Here is a 13,500-nt window from a genome sequence, read left to right as displayed (position 1 = left end):
CATAGGTCACGAGCAGGGGCTTGCGGGGCAAATGTACGCCCTAAATATCCAAACACACTTTGGCGAGCTAGAACAGGGCCTAAATCGATCTGCCACGTGTCAACTGTCCACCCGGAGCTGATTGTTACGAACCGCTAAACAACCAGCCCGAGCTGAGGGATCATTTAGCTGCTCTGTGTGTGGAGCTGTTGTGTCGACATAATAGAAGCCACGAGCTAGCGCCACATTAAGCTCGTGGTGCATTAGAGGTCTGACACCCCCGAATCCTTATAAAGTCAACCACGCTATATAAACGTGCATATACTAGACATCACGTGTCTGTTCTATTCCTGAATTCTCGGATACTCAGTATAAGCATGCGTGTTCAAACATCTCACACTTGATTTGAGCCATGCAGCCCATTACCCATCTTTACCTATTGATTAGACCACACTTCACTGTGAGGTTTAGGAATTAATCATCGGTGTCACATAAATGACCTTGATACCTACTTAGAGATCAACCCCCTATAAGTACCAAAATCCTGGATGGTGCAGGGGGTTGGCTTCTTCGTGTAAAGCCAATACTTTGTAAGAAATAGTAAGGAGATACCAATAATATTGCTGGTGGACTAGGGGGATTTTAACCCCCGAACCACCTAAAAAAGGATTGACCATCTTTTCTTTGCAATTAGTTTCCACATTCTAGAAAATTTTCATTTTCATATTACGCTTTATCAATTAGTACTAATCCATCCTATTTATTCGTATAATTATCTGTTGGCGAAAAATCGCGTCGACAATTATCAATAAAAGAATAGAAATCAATTTTTTGACTTGGTCAATCACTTTGCTCACATGTTTTATTTTCATGATTATTTGTTTAATATAAACTTCTATTAAATCCTGAGCATATAGCTAATTGTATTTATAGAGACATAATCACAGTGGAATATAAATATGATTATATGTTCAAAATAAGTTAGTCCTAAGATTAGTCAGTGCACAAGATTTACACTGACTTGCCAATCTACGATATGATCTACTTACACATCGCATTGTTATGTTCTTTCCAAAACATTAGTATAGTTCCTAAGATCAGATGCATTTGTTACATCGGACTGGACTGATATTTATAGTAGATAGGATAAGTAAACGTACCATTATTATTTATTCTAGTCATATCATATATTTGACCATAGATCAATTCAATCTCAATTCTGAGTGGTTAGTATTCTAACTAATTGTATTATTTGAGTTCTTTGACTTGTTCGTTACCAGCTTACCCTATGAACTAGCCCACACTTACATCGTGGGAACTCGGTAGTATAATTGAGTGGGAGTGTTAGTCATAGAACATCTATAGCTTCTTATGAAGAATTGAAACGATGGTTTCCTTTTAGTTTGGTTCAAGGTGCTAAATGATAGAGATCTCATTTTAGTAATTAATATTAGTTTACTGAAATATCATTTACAAGGAACTAAGTGTTTTAAGGATAAAATACAATGAGGGGGTAAAACAGTATTTTAGTCCCATCTTATTGTAGACCGTCTATAGAGGATTGAGTGAAAATTATAGTTGTAACAATGGATAATTAATAACGTATCTATATTGCTTATAGAGCGTTTTATAAATTCAAGAGTGCAATTCTGAGTCTTTAGTGGAGTTACGAAGAATTAATAAGTTAGTAAAATTATTTGTTAAATTTATGATAACTTATTGGAGCTTTAATTCATAGGCCCATGGTCTCCACTGTACCTTGGATAAAATCATCTAGATAGACTCAGTTAATTGATTTAATTATCAATTAGAATTATCAAAGTTGACCAGGTCAATTTTGGATAGTTTCATAGAGTTATGTAATTTAGAAAAGAAAAAGAGAAATGAGGGAAAATTTATTAATTAAGTTAAATTGGTATCTGAATTAATAATTAAGTTTAAATCAATGTTAAAATTATAAATAATTAATATGATAAAAGATTTAATTAATTAATTAATTAAATCAATAAAAAAATAATACAGGCCTTGATTTTAAGTCCAATGGGCATATAATTAAATGAGAAATTTCATAGGCGTAAAGCCTATGATAATTTCGACTTAGGGCTGATAATTGGCTATTATTTTATTGATTTTTTAATTAAATAAATGACATAATTGAGTCTATAAAAGGAATTCTAAGTGAGAGTTGAAATCATATTTTTTGAATCATAGATTTTTTAGAGACAAAGTTTTTGAGAATATCAGAAGATCTAATCTTGATGCTCTAGGTTTGAGATTCTCTCTATACATAAGCCTTTTCTAAGTCTCAATATTTTTTTCTCTTCTTCTCTTTGTATCTATCTCATGTGTTGAGAATTGCCCACTCTAGTCTAGGTGATTCTAAGGATACTTTGGAAGGTTGTGAAGAACATTGAAGAATGGTTCAATTTCTTAGTGATACCCTATAACAGAAATGATATAAGGGCTAGAGAAACTTAAGGAATGACTCAATCATTCCGCTGCACAATAATGTAAGTGTTCTTATCATTATCTCTGTATGAATTCAATTTTAGACACATGTTCTAGGTTTTCTTATATTAATTTGTTTAATATAAGATTTACATTAAAATAAACAAGATCCTGAATAAGTTTTCACAACAACTGGCCTCAGAGCTTTTGGTAATCTTTATTTTTCATGCATGCATATGGTAAAAATTAAATTATTTAATGTGTTGAATAATTGGATGTATTTCATGCTTTTTATGAATCATATTGATTATTATGTGATTATTAGAAAATTTGGGTTATTTTGTTATGTTTTCTATGCATTTGACTTTTATAAATACTTTAGTTGATATAAAACATGGTAAAAATTATTTAGAAAACATTTTTGGATTTAAAAATTACACAAAAATTTATTGAAATTTTTTTGGGCTCTGGCCGCGCCCTGCAAAGATTTTTTTCTTAATTTTTCAGGCTCTGGCCACGACAACTCTTTCACTGGCCGCGGCCTGCGATGAATTTTTTTCTTAAAATTCGAATTTTAAATGTATTTTTTAATGGGTTAATACAAAAATATCAGATCTTTTCTATTATTTAAAAATATCTTTTTTGAAATATGATATGTTTTTTTGTTTGATCTTTTAAAAAATAGATACTTTTTACAAAGATTCAAATTCAAATTTAAAAATAAGTTAACTAATTAATTTTAAATATTAAAATATTATAATTAAGTTATTTGATATTAAATATATTTTTTAATACTTGATATTTTTTTTTGAAATATGATATTTTAAGATATTAATATGTGATTATTCTATGGATTTTAATATTTAAATAATTTGAAAATTTGTTGACTAGATATTTTTATAGATATTTGAATTTGTTTAACTATTTAAGATATATTTTTAAAAAAAAATACCAAATGATATTTGCTTAAAAATTTATAACTGCTTAAATTTTTAAAAATATCACGTGTTTCAAACAAATTAATAAAATATTTTTTAATAAATGAGATTCAAATTAAGTTTGATTAATTGTTGATAAATCCTATTTAAATTAAATTAATATTTGATAGATTTTATTTGGACTCATTAGAAAATGTAAAGTTTAAATTCCTCTCTTGTGGGTGATTCCACTTGTGAAGGTCCATTTGCTTTGCATGACTATAGTGGGCCTAATCAATTAACAACAATTTATAAAACGAAAGCTTAAATTCCTCTCTTTTGGACCTTGTATGGAAGTATGGGGGCCTTAGAAGTGAGAATGACATACTGGACCCAGCCCTCCTCCATGCAAGCCCAATTGTTAATGCCCATTTACCCGAGTTGGACTTAATTGTATAGGTTCATTATATTTGTTAAACCTAAATATTGATTAGCAACAAATTAATTCTAAATTAATTGAGTTTGTTTCAAAGTGACACTTTAGAATTAATAGTTATAGGACTTTGGTTTTAAAAATTCTAATCTTACAATTTTTTGGAGAACAATTGTCATTAATATTCGAAAATTAATAATAAAAATACTATTTTTATAATGAGCTTATTTTAAGAATAATAATCGATCTCCACCGTTGGTTTAACAAGGTCAATAACTTAATGGGACCTCGAGATGTTTTGACTCGTCCCCCTACGAAAGGTGTTCATTAGTTATTTTGACAAGGTTAAATTTCGAAAGATAGATAATTATAGGTCAAATTTTACTAGAATCACCCCAACGGTGACTACTAGGACTAAATCTATTGATTATCGAAATCGTGGGTCAAGCTCATAAAATAAGAGATTTTGTTTTCTTATTTTGATTGAATAGTAGGTTGTTAATAATGGTGTCCATTATTAAATGAGTTTACAAATCTATTTAACTTATGATATTTTTTTATTCCCACCAATCGAGACAACGATATCATATATAAGTTAAAAACCTAAAGAAATAGAGATATGATTATTTTGATATTTTTTTTCCATATCTTAGATATTTATGGTATATTGTACTATTCTTGAAATGAGAGTCAATAGAAGTTTTATTGAGCAAAAGTGATTGATTTCTATTTTATTGATAATTGGTAGTTTTAAGTATTGTTGTGTCTACTCCCATCCTTTCTCAACTTTCGATGGAGAAAGTCACTGGAGAAAACTTCCTTAAGTGGACGCAAAACATCAACATTGTGTTGATTGGTGACAACTCCAAGTTTGTCATGACTAAGGAATCCCCAGAAGTTCCAGTTGAAGGAAATCCCATGTCTGTAAGAGATAAATATGAGCGTTGGTAGGTGGCTAATAACAACGCACGACACTACATGTTGACTAGTATGGTGGAACACTTTCAAGACACAAATGGAGACTGTCAAGACAACCTACGAAATCATGGATCAACTCCAAGACATGTTTGGTGCCAAGTTAGCGCAGACTCGTTTTGAGGCCACCAAGAAATATGCCAATGCTTGAATGGCGCTGTCTCAACATGTTCGTGATCATTTGATCAAAATGACAAACTACTTTCAGGAAGCAGAACTGGATGGAGCAATAATAGATGAGGAAACTCAAGTCAACTTAATCCTCAACAATCTCTCTCCAACTTTCCTGCCATTTACCACCAAATATGTGTTGAATAAACTCAACTATGGTCCGATGTAGCTCATGAACGAGCTTCAGACTTTTGAGTCTATCATGGGTGGACCAAGTAAGGGAGGAGAAAAGAAGACAATTACTACTACTACTACTACTACTACTACTACTACTACTACTACTACTACTACCACTGCTGCTGTTGATAGAGCTAAGGCAGAAGCTAATCAAGCTTCATCTTCAAAAGTTGGAAACAAGAGGAAAGATGGACAAAACAACACTCCCAAGCCTTCAAAGGCTGCAAAGACGAGTGCACAACCAAATGCACAGATGCTTAATGGGAAGAACAAGAAAAATAAGAAAGGTAAAGGTAAGTGTTTTCACTACAAAGAGAAAGGGCATTGGAAACAAGATTGCCCCAAGTTTCTAGCAGCGAAAAACAAAGCTTCTTGAATCGTGGGAGGAAGTGGACGAAGGTGGATTAAAGCTTAGAGTTGGTAACAGAGCGCTCATTTCGGTCTAAGGTAGAGGAAGAGCTCGCCTAAAGTTCATAAATAAATATTTAATTTTGAAAGATGTATTTTTTATTCTGGATTTTAGTAGAAATTTCATTTCAGTTTCCATGTTGCAATCAGAACAATTTGTTATGACTTTCACAAGTTTGAATATATCTATTTCTTTCAATGGATCACAATTGTGTATTGCATGTTTGGAAAACAGGCTTTATATTTTGCGACCTAACGAACCCCTAGCTCTTAATAATGAATTATTCAAAGTAGCTAAACCTAGGACCAATAAACGTCAAAACACCGATAACGATAACATGACGTATTTATAGCATTTGAGACTAGGTCACATTGGCTATGATAGGATTCAAAGACTTACAAAGGACAGACCTTTGAGTGAACTCACCTTAGGTGAATTACCTGTCTATGAATCTTGTCTATAAGGCAAACTGGCCAAGCGTCCATTTTCTGCAAAGGGTGATAGGGCCTAGGAACCACTTGGACTTGTTCATTCAAATGTTTGTGGACCTTTGAATGTACAAGCTAGGGGTGGTTTTGAGTATTTTTTTCACTTTCATTGACGATTACTCTATAAACTCATGTCTTTACCTAACGCATAGGAAATCAGAAACATTTTCAAAGTTTCAAGAATTCTTAGCTATGGCTCAGAACCAATTAGGTAAAATGTTAAGATCTTGCTATCTGATAGGGGTGGAGAATATTTGGATATGTAGTTCCAAGATTATTTAACTGAGCTTGGGATTTTATCACAACTTACTGCCCTTGGTACTCCGCAACAAAATGGTGTAGCAGAATGTCGGAACAGAACTTTATTGGAAATGGTTAGCTGCATGTTTAGTTACTCAACTCTACCAACTTTGTTTTGGGGACATGCAATTGGAACCGCGAAGGACATTCTCAATGTCGTGCCATCCAAATCAATCCCCAAAACACCTTTAAAACGCTGAAATGGTCGTAAACTCAGTTTACACCATTATAGAATTTGGTGTGTCCCGCCCACGTCCTGAGGAAAAAGTAGGGAAAGCTAGAACTACAAACTAAAGTTTGCATGCTTGTTGGCTGTCCTAAAGGTACTCAGGGTGGACTTTTCTATAGTCATTCAAAAAAGAATCACCTTTCACATGGAACAAGCGCCTGATATGCGAGCATAGAGAAAAATGCGAGCAAGAAGACATCCGAGATCGGTTTCGACATCAAATTGATGAGGTCGAGGAAAGAAAGAGAAGAATACTCTAGGTCGTGGTTTATCCAGATCTGAACCCCGAAATAAGTCCAATCCCACTAGACCCCAAGCTCAGAGTCACCGTCGCCTTCGAGCTTGGTGCACTTTCTTTCTCACTGATGGAAGACCTTTCACACCGTCCTTCAACCTCCCAAGCCACTTCCATTCCTACCTCGAGAGAGGAATTCTTCGAGGCTGAGCACTATTGGAGCTCAGTCACTTCTATTAGCTAGATATCCGAGATATCAATCACTCAAAATTTTTGGCACTTTGATGTGTTGGCCTGCAGCTTTGAACGAATAGAGCTGCTTCACCCCGGGAGATGGAAATCCCAATAGAAAAATCAAGCTCGCCGCATGGAGTCGTGAGCATATGAGGGCAGGGGCTCTACTACCTCTGGAAACATATTTCAAGGATTTTCTGGACTTTATGGGGCTCGCCCCATTCCATCTCCAGACTAATTCCTTCAGGATCCTATCAGCTCTCAAGTCGCTATACCACGAGCTGAAGTGGGATGGGCCCTCGCCTCAAGAGATATTATATCTCTTTTGTCTCAAAAGCAACCCATCTCGAGCTCGTGGCGGGGATGAATTTTATTATCTATCGAGCTACCCCCAAGGAGAAAAAGCACTTTGAAGATATGTCGAACCATCCCTCGAATTTCAAACTCGCCTTCTTCTGGACGGACGGTCTCGCTCCATCCAGATTTTACTCCTTTCAACGTATTCTCAAGTTCCTTATCACACTTATCCCCCCCCCCCCCCCCCTTTTAACTAGATGAGCTTGGAGTATTGATACTTAGTTGTTCCTGCAGCCAATTATCACCACCCCACCCCATCAGAAACGATGGTGGAGCATAGGGTAGCCCTGCTCACACTTCTCTTTGGTTGGAGGCACTTGTCCTACCTGTAATTCCCTGAAATCCCTAATGTGGTTTAATGGTCGGATTTGTAGGCCAGGAGGGCCATAATTGATTTATTATGCCATTAAACTGTTATATGCATGTTTATGTGAATTATATTATAATATGATGTTAAATGCATGCATGTGGGTCCATATTTCATCATAAGGGTATTTTGGTAATTTGGCCAGTTGAGGGCATATTTGTATATTTTGGTGCATGTTTGTGATTAATTTTTTAGGCCACATTATAATGTGGATTTGTTCGAGCTATTCAACATGAGACGGTCTTTGAATATTAACTATCGGTTTGGTCATAACAGGCTTAAGCTCGGGGTGAGTCTCGGGGTGTTTCGGTGATTAGAGTGTTACCGGGAATTAAAGGGTAACGAGATATGAATTATTAGTATTTGAGAATATCAGGAATTGGAGAGCGTTAATTATGATTAACGAGATAGGTGGAAAAGGAAGGTTTTGTCCATGGGAGTCTTTAGAAACTTTTATTTAACCTAGGGGAATTTTAGTCCTTTTTACCCCTAGGATTGGTATATGGGCTGAAGGCTGTAGAAAATAGAACCAAAACAGAGTTTGGTTACCTCCCTCATGTTCATCATCTTCCTCTTGCTTCCTTTGGAGTTTTTGATCCCAATTTGAAGAACTAAGCTAAGGAATCAAAGTTTGGAGCTTAGGACTTTAGCTCAACCATTGAAGAGGACTTAAATCTCGCTTGAGGTAAGAATTTATCCATGAAACCTTAGTTATGCTCTGTTTTTCTTATGGTTTTCAATTGTGAAATCTTAGGTGATAAGTTGAGAATTAATGGAAGTTTTTGGAGGAAGTTCACATGGGTTTTGATTCTTGTATGGTGGGTAAGTTGTGGTAGAAATTGGGGGCTTTGCTTGGTGATGTTTGGGGAGTTTTAATGAGGTTTTAGATTGAGTTCAAAGGGAGGAAAACAAGGTTTTTGATTGAGTTTCAGGTGGGGCCGCGGATCTGTTCTAGAACGCTGCGGCCCAAGCTTAAGAAAATGAGAGGAAGAGGATGAAGGGTCGAAGGTCTGCTGCATGGCCAGGGAGGGCCGTGGCCCGTGCTGGGAGCTGAAGGGAGGCCGCCTCTGTTTGAGGGGCAGGCCACGGCATCGCTAGGGAGGGTCGCGGCCCTTAGTTGCATTTTGGCCAGAAATAGGTTTTTGGCTTGGGGATTCAAGTCTTAGGCCTCGGGATCGATCCTATTACCCGGTTTAGTAGGATTCGATGTCTCGGAGGCTAGGTTTTGGTTCGGAAACCTTTGTTATTCATTTTATTGATGGAATCCCATATTTGGTTATGACCAGGTGACCGTCAAGAAACCAAAAGGTTGATCGTTCTCAAGGGTCGTTCTTATACTAATTCTCGCTCGAATCAGAGGTAAGAAAACTGCACCCTATATGTGACATGCAGGGTTATTGTAGAGGCATGTTGGTTGTTAAATGTGGACATTGATTGCATATGAAATGCTTAGCAAAGCTTGCTTACTTGTGTATGGCACTGACTATTCAGGGTAGGCATTGGTCGTGTATTACTGACCTGAGAGTTAGAAACGGCATAAGCGTCATGAACGCATGGTCGATAAAAGATTAGATCTAATCGATATCAGCATTGAATGAATCTAGGAGCATTAATGTTGGACCGAACCTAAGTTCGATGAAAATTATAAGCGCTTGACTAGTCTAAGACTAGTTACTCACAGCCAGGGCCAAAGGCCTAGGTGACTGCTTGTCACATGGCTAGGGAGCGAAATCCCATGGTTGTGACCCTACGGTCATGCAGTAGATTATGTTGGTGATTAGTTCATCGACCACCTATCTTGTAACAACCCAAATTCGCTAATAAGGCTTAAGGGCCTTGATTAGTGTGCCTGGAGGGCATAATGGGAATTATGTGTGACTTTAATGATTAAGATGCATGATTATGATTTAAAGCATGTTATATGACTATTTGAATATTTGAGATGCATGAATATGTGTACTAGTATGCATGTAGGCCCTGATTAGGTTAGAAGGGCATAATCATAATTTTGGCCATTATGTGCATAACTGTATTGATATATGTTATAATTGTCGAGACCAAATTATTATGTGGATATATCTGTGATCCGTGACTCGAGACGATCCTAGTGAGCAAAGTAGCGAAAAAGTCATGGCGGGGATTTATACCCGGCTCGGGGTGAGCTCAGGGGTATAAATGGGAATTTAGTGAATATACTGGAGTCTATCTTGATATTGAGGAATATTATTGGTGATTAATTATGTATCGGGAGTTAAGCGGGAAATATTAGAGACACTCGAGGAGATAGCGGGAATTGGGTAAATGACTAGAATGCCCTTAGGTGGACTAAAGGATTAGAAATAAATGGGAGGGAATTAAGGTCATTTGGCATGTAAGGGATAGATATGCTGAGGCTTTATGTTAGTGGGAATTGTAGAAAGTTAGAGAAGTCTGAAAGAGAGAAAAGAAGAAAAAAGAAAGAAAAGAGAAAAGGAAGGGAAAAACAGAGTTGCACTCTCTTGGGTCGGTTTTTGGTTCTCTCACCACTTTTCTGGGATTTTCTTGGAGCAAAGCTCAAAGGGGAGCTAGGATAGACTGAGCATCAAGGATCCTAAGCTAGGTTTGAGGAATTGGCAGAGGTTTAGCAAGAGGTCATCAGCACTTGAGGTAAAGTTCTGTAAGTTCCTTCAGTTCTGGTTTTGGTATTTAGCAAAGATATCTAAGCTGTGTTGATGGGGTATTCTAGGGAATTTGGAGCCAAGGGTTGAGGAGAAGAAAGTCAAGGAAGTCTAGAGGCAACTTGAGGTCAAAATTCCACCAAAGGTATAAATTCTAAACTCTAACTTTGATGTTCAACTGGTTTCTATTGAGTTTTAATGTCTAGAAGTGGCTATGGTGAATTTTGAGTTTGGGATGCATGTGCTTGAGTTCTAGGTATTTGGGGTGCTTGGGATGAGTGGAGTATGGTCATAAGGTTGTCTTTGAGGTTGGGAAAGATTTGGAAGAGTTTTGGTTGAGGTTGGTTCGAGGAAATCGCAGGAAGGAGAACTGGGGTGGTATCTTTCTGTGACTAGCACTACAGCACTAGCCTTTGGGCGCTGTAGCGCTAGGCCAAGCTTGCTGAGGGATTTTGCTTCTGTTTGTAGCACCCTCCCATGAGCGCTGTAGCGCTACCCTGTCTTCTGAAGAGGATTTTAGGGTTGTTTGCAAGAGTTTTTGACCAAGGGTTTGGGGTTTGATTCCACCACCTTGTTTGGTGGAACTAGGACTTCCCGGGGGCTCGGGTTTGGCCCCGAGGCTAGGTTTTGGACTTGAGGATTGATGATGACTTTGGCCTATGGTTGTGTTTAGGTGAGTGCTAGGGCTCGAGGGGGATCGTGCTCAAGGAGTCGAGGGATCAAAGCTATTGAATTGAAAGGTAAGAAAACTGCACCCGGCTATATGTTTGTGATGGGACTAAGTGCTCCTGACATTTGTATCGTGTCAATGATGGTATTATGCCATGGGACATGTAAAAGCGGGCCGTAAATAATATTTGCGCACAGGGCGTGGCTTGGCCACTGGTAGCCGAGGACAGCTTAATATTCACTGAGCTCGGTTTAAGCGGGCCGGAGTCAGTGGGATAACGGAGGGAGCAGCCTGAGAGCGCTAGCCCTAGTTATCATTTGTGCAGTGATATATGATGAGTTGATATGTTTAGTATGTTGAATACTTGGTTATACTGAATGATTATATGTTTGAGAACTTGTGATGCAACGTGAGATATTGACTTGTCTGTTGATTGCTTATGTTCTGTTGTTGTGTTTTCTTGCTGGGCCTTAGCTCACAGGTGCTACGGGGTGCAGGTAAAGGCAAGGGAAAGTTGGACCAAGCCTGAGATGGAGAGCTTCGGGGTGGAATGTACATAGCCAGCTGCTCGATCACCATGGTCGAGGAGTGGATCAGGACAGGGATTGCCTAACTGTTCGTTTTGCCTTAATATGGCTTGTTATTGTACCTAAACTTTATGGCTTTTGTATACAGTCTTTAAACTTATATTTTCGGGATCCCATGTAAACAAGAAATGCTCCTTAATGAAAATGTGGCTTTTGAGACCAAAACATTTTTAACCCTAGTTCCTTTACAGTTTCGATGACACGCTTTCAATTAAATGACTTGATTAGCAAGTCTGGCACTTTATAGACGCACAGTGTAACGGTCTTGGCTATCCAGGGCGTTACATATCTTGATAAGCTAGTGAAAGGATCACTTATTTGTAAAGCTCATGTGACCCTATCGTCACATGGCTAATGGGAACGGAACCCACTTTAGTGAGATTTTCCAATTGTCACTCCTCTATTTTGGACTGAAAGTCCTGAATGATTATTATGATCATTGTTGATATGATATTCATGCAGTATTGTGTTTTCTTGCTGTGCTTTGCCTCATGGGTGCTATGTGGTGCAAGTAAAGGGAAAGAAAAGCTCACCCAGCCTTGAGTGGAGAGCTTAGGTGGTGCTGTGTACATATGCAGCCGCTTGACCACCACGACCAAGGAGTTTTCAGAGGAGCTAGGGGATTTACCCTTTTTTTTTTTGCTGCTTAGGTCGGCGGGTTTGTAAATTTGAAACTGTAACGACCATTTTGAGCTGTAAATAACTTGTAAATGTTTTGATGGGCCCATGAACAGTTTTAAGTTTTGAATAAAATATATCCTTTCCTTTTGGTTGGTTTTCCACCTTAACTTGTTAATAACACTTAGAAGCATGTTTTTAACCAAAGAACTCAGGCAACGGGTTAAATTCACAGTTCAACATTCATAGTAACTGTCCTGGGGTAACCAGGGCATTACACTACCTTCTTCATGAGGACCAGCTCCGAGCCTGCGACCTCCTAGAGGAAGGCCAGTCTATAGATGACTCGGCCAACCGCAAGTTCCCGAGATGGGACCATGTGTTGCTTCCCAGTGACAGACCCCCCTAGGCGGAGGTCCTCGAGCTTGCAGGCTCGTGCCCCGATGTCTCACCGACAGGATCGGCCTTCCTCGGGCAATGAAGCCCAAGACAAAGCCTCATCGAACTCAGATTATGGAGGTAAAGTCGTGCTCAACTCCTCTATGCGGTCTCCTTCCATGCTTAAGCACAAACCCGATGTACTGAATCTCTTCCTGGATCCTTGGGATAATTTTCATGTGTGGTCATGGGTAGATTATAGAGTGCGTAGGTTTGATAGCTAGTTAGGTCAATATCAAACCATGTATAATCTGAATGAGGTCTGGGATGGGGTCGCCGTTCAGTATGGAATAAACATGTATAGAGATCTTTCGAGGCTATCTCCCACATATAGAGATGAGACTCCTCCAGCATCCTCAGAAGATAGGGGAATTCCTTGGTCACCGAGTTCAAGCTCGGTTGAGTGTACCAGTTAGGTTTCTTTTATCCTTAGTATTGTTCCTTTTAGTAATATTAGCCCGATCACTAAAGTGTGACTTGTGTATTTTGCAGGTGTCATGGATTCCAATCTCGACAATGTACTTAGCCGTCCCTCGGTGGCCAAGGCGAGCAAACGCCAAAGGACATCTCAAAGAGAGGGGCGTCCCTCTAAAGTACTCAAAAGACCCGAGGTGGTCCCTCCAGCTTTCGCCACTCAAAGCCCGACCCTGGCCACCATATCTACTCTCGAGGCTAGGGTAGAAACTGAAGTTCCCGAGGTGAGGGTAACTACTGAAGTTGAGCCATTGGCGCCCCCAAACCCCCTGTCTCTTCCTCCGGCTTGCGTCTTTAAGCGAGTTCCCGCTGCCCAAAAAAGAGCTCCCACACAGGA

Source organism: Humulus lupulus, chromosome 1 (genome assembly GCF_963169125.1).
Source record: "Humulus lupulus chromosome 1, drHumLupu1.1, whole genome shotgun sequence".
NCBI lineage: Eukaryota > Viridiplantae > Streptophyta > Magnoliopsida > Rosales > Cannabaceae > Humulus > Humulus lupulus.
This window is presented reverse-complemented; position numbering follows the sequence as displayed.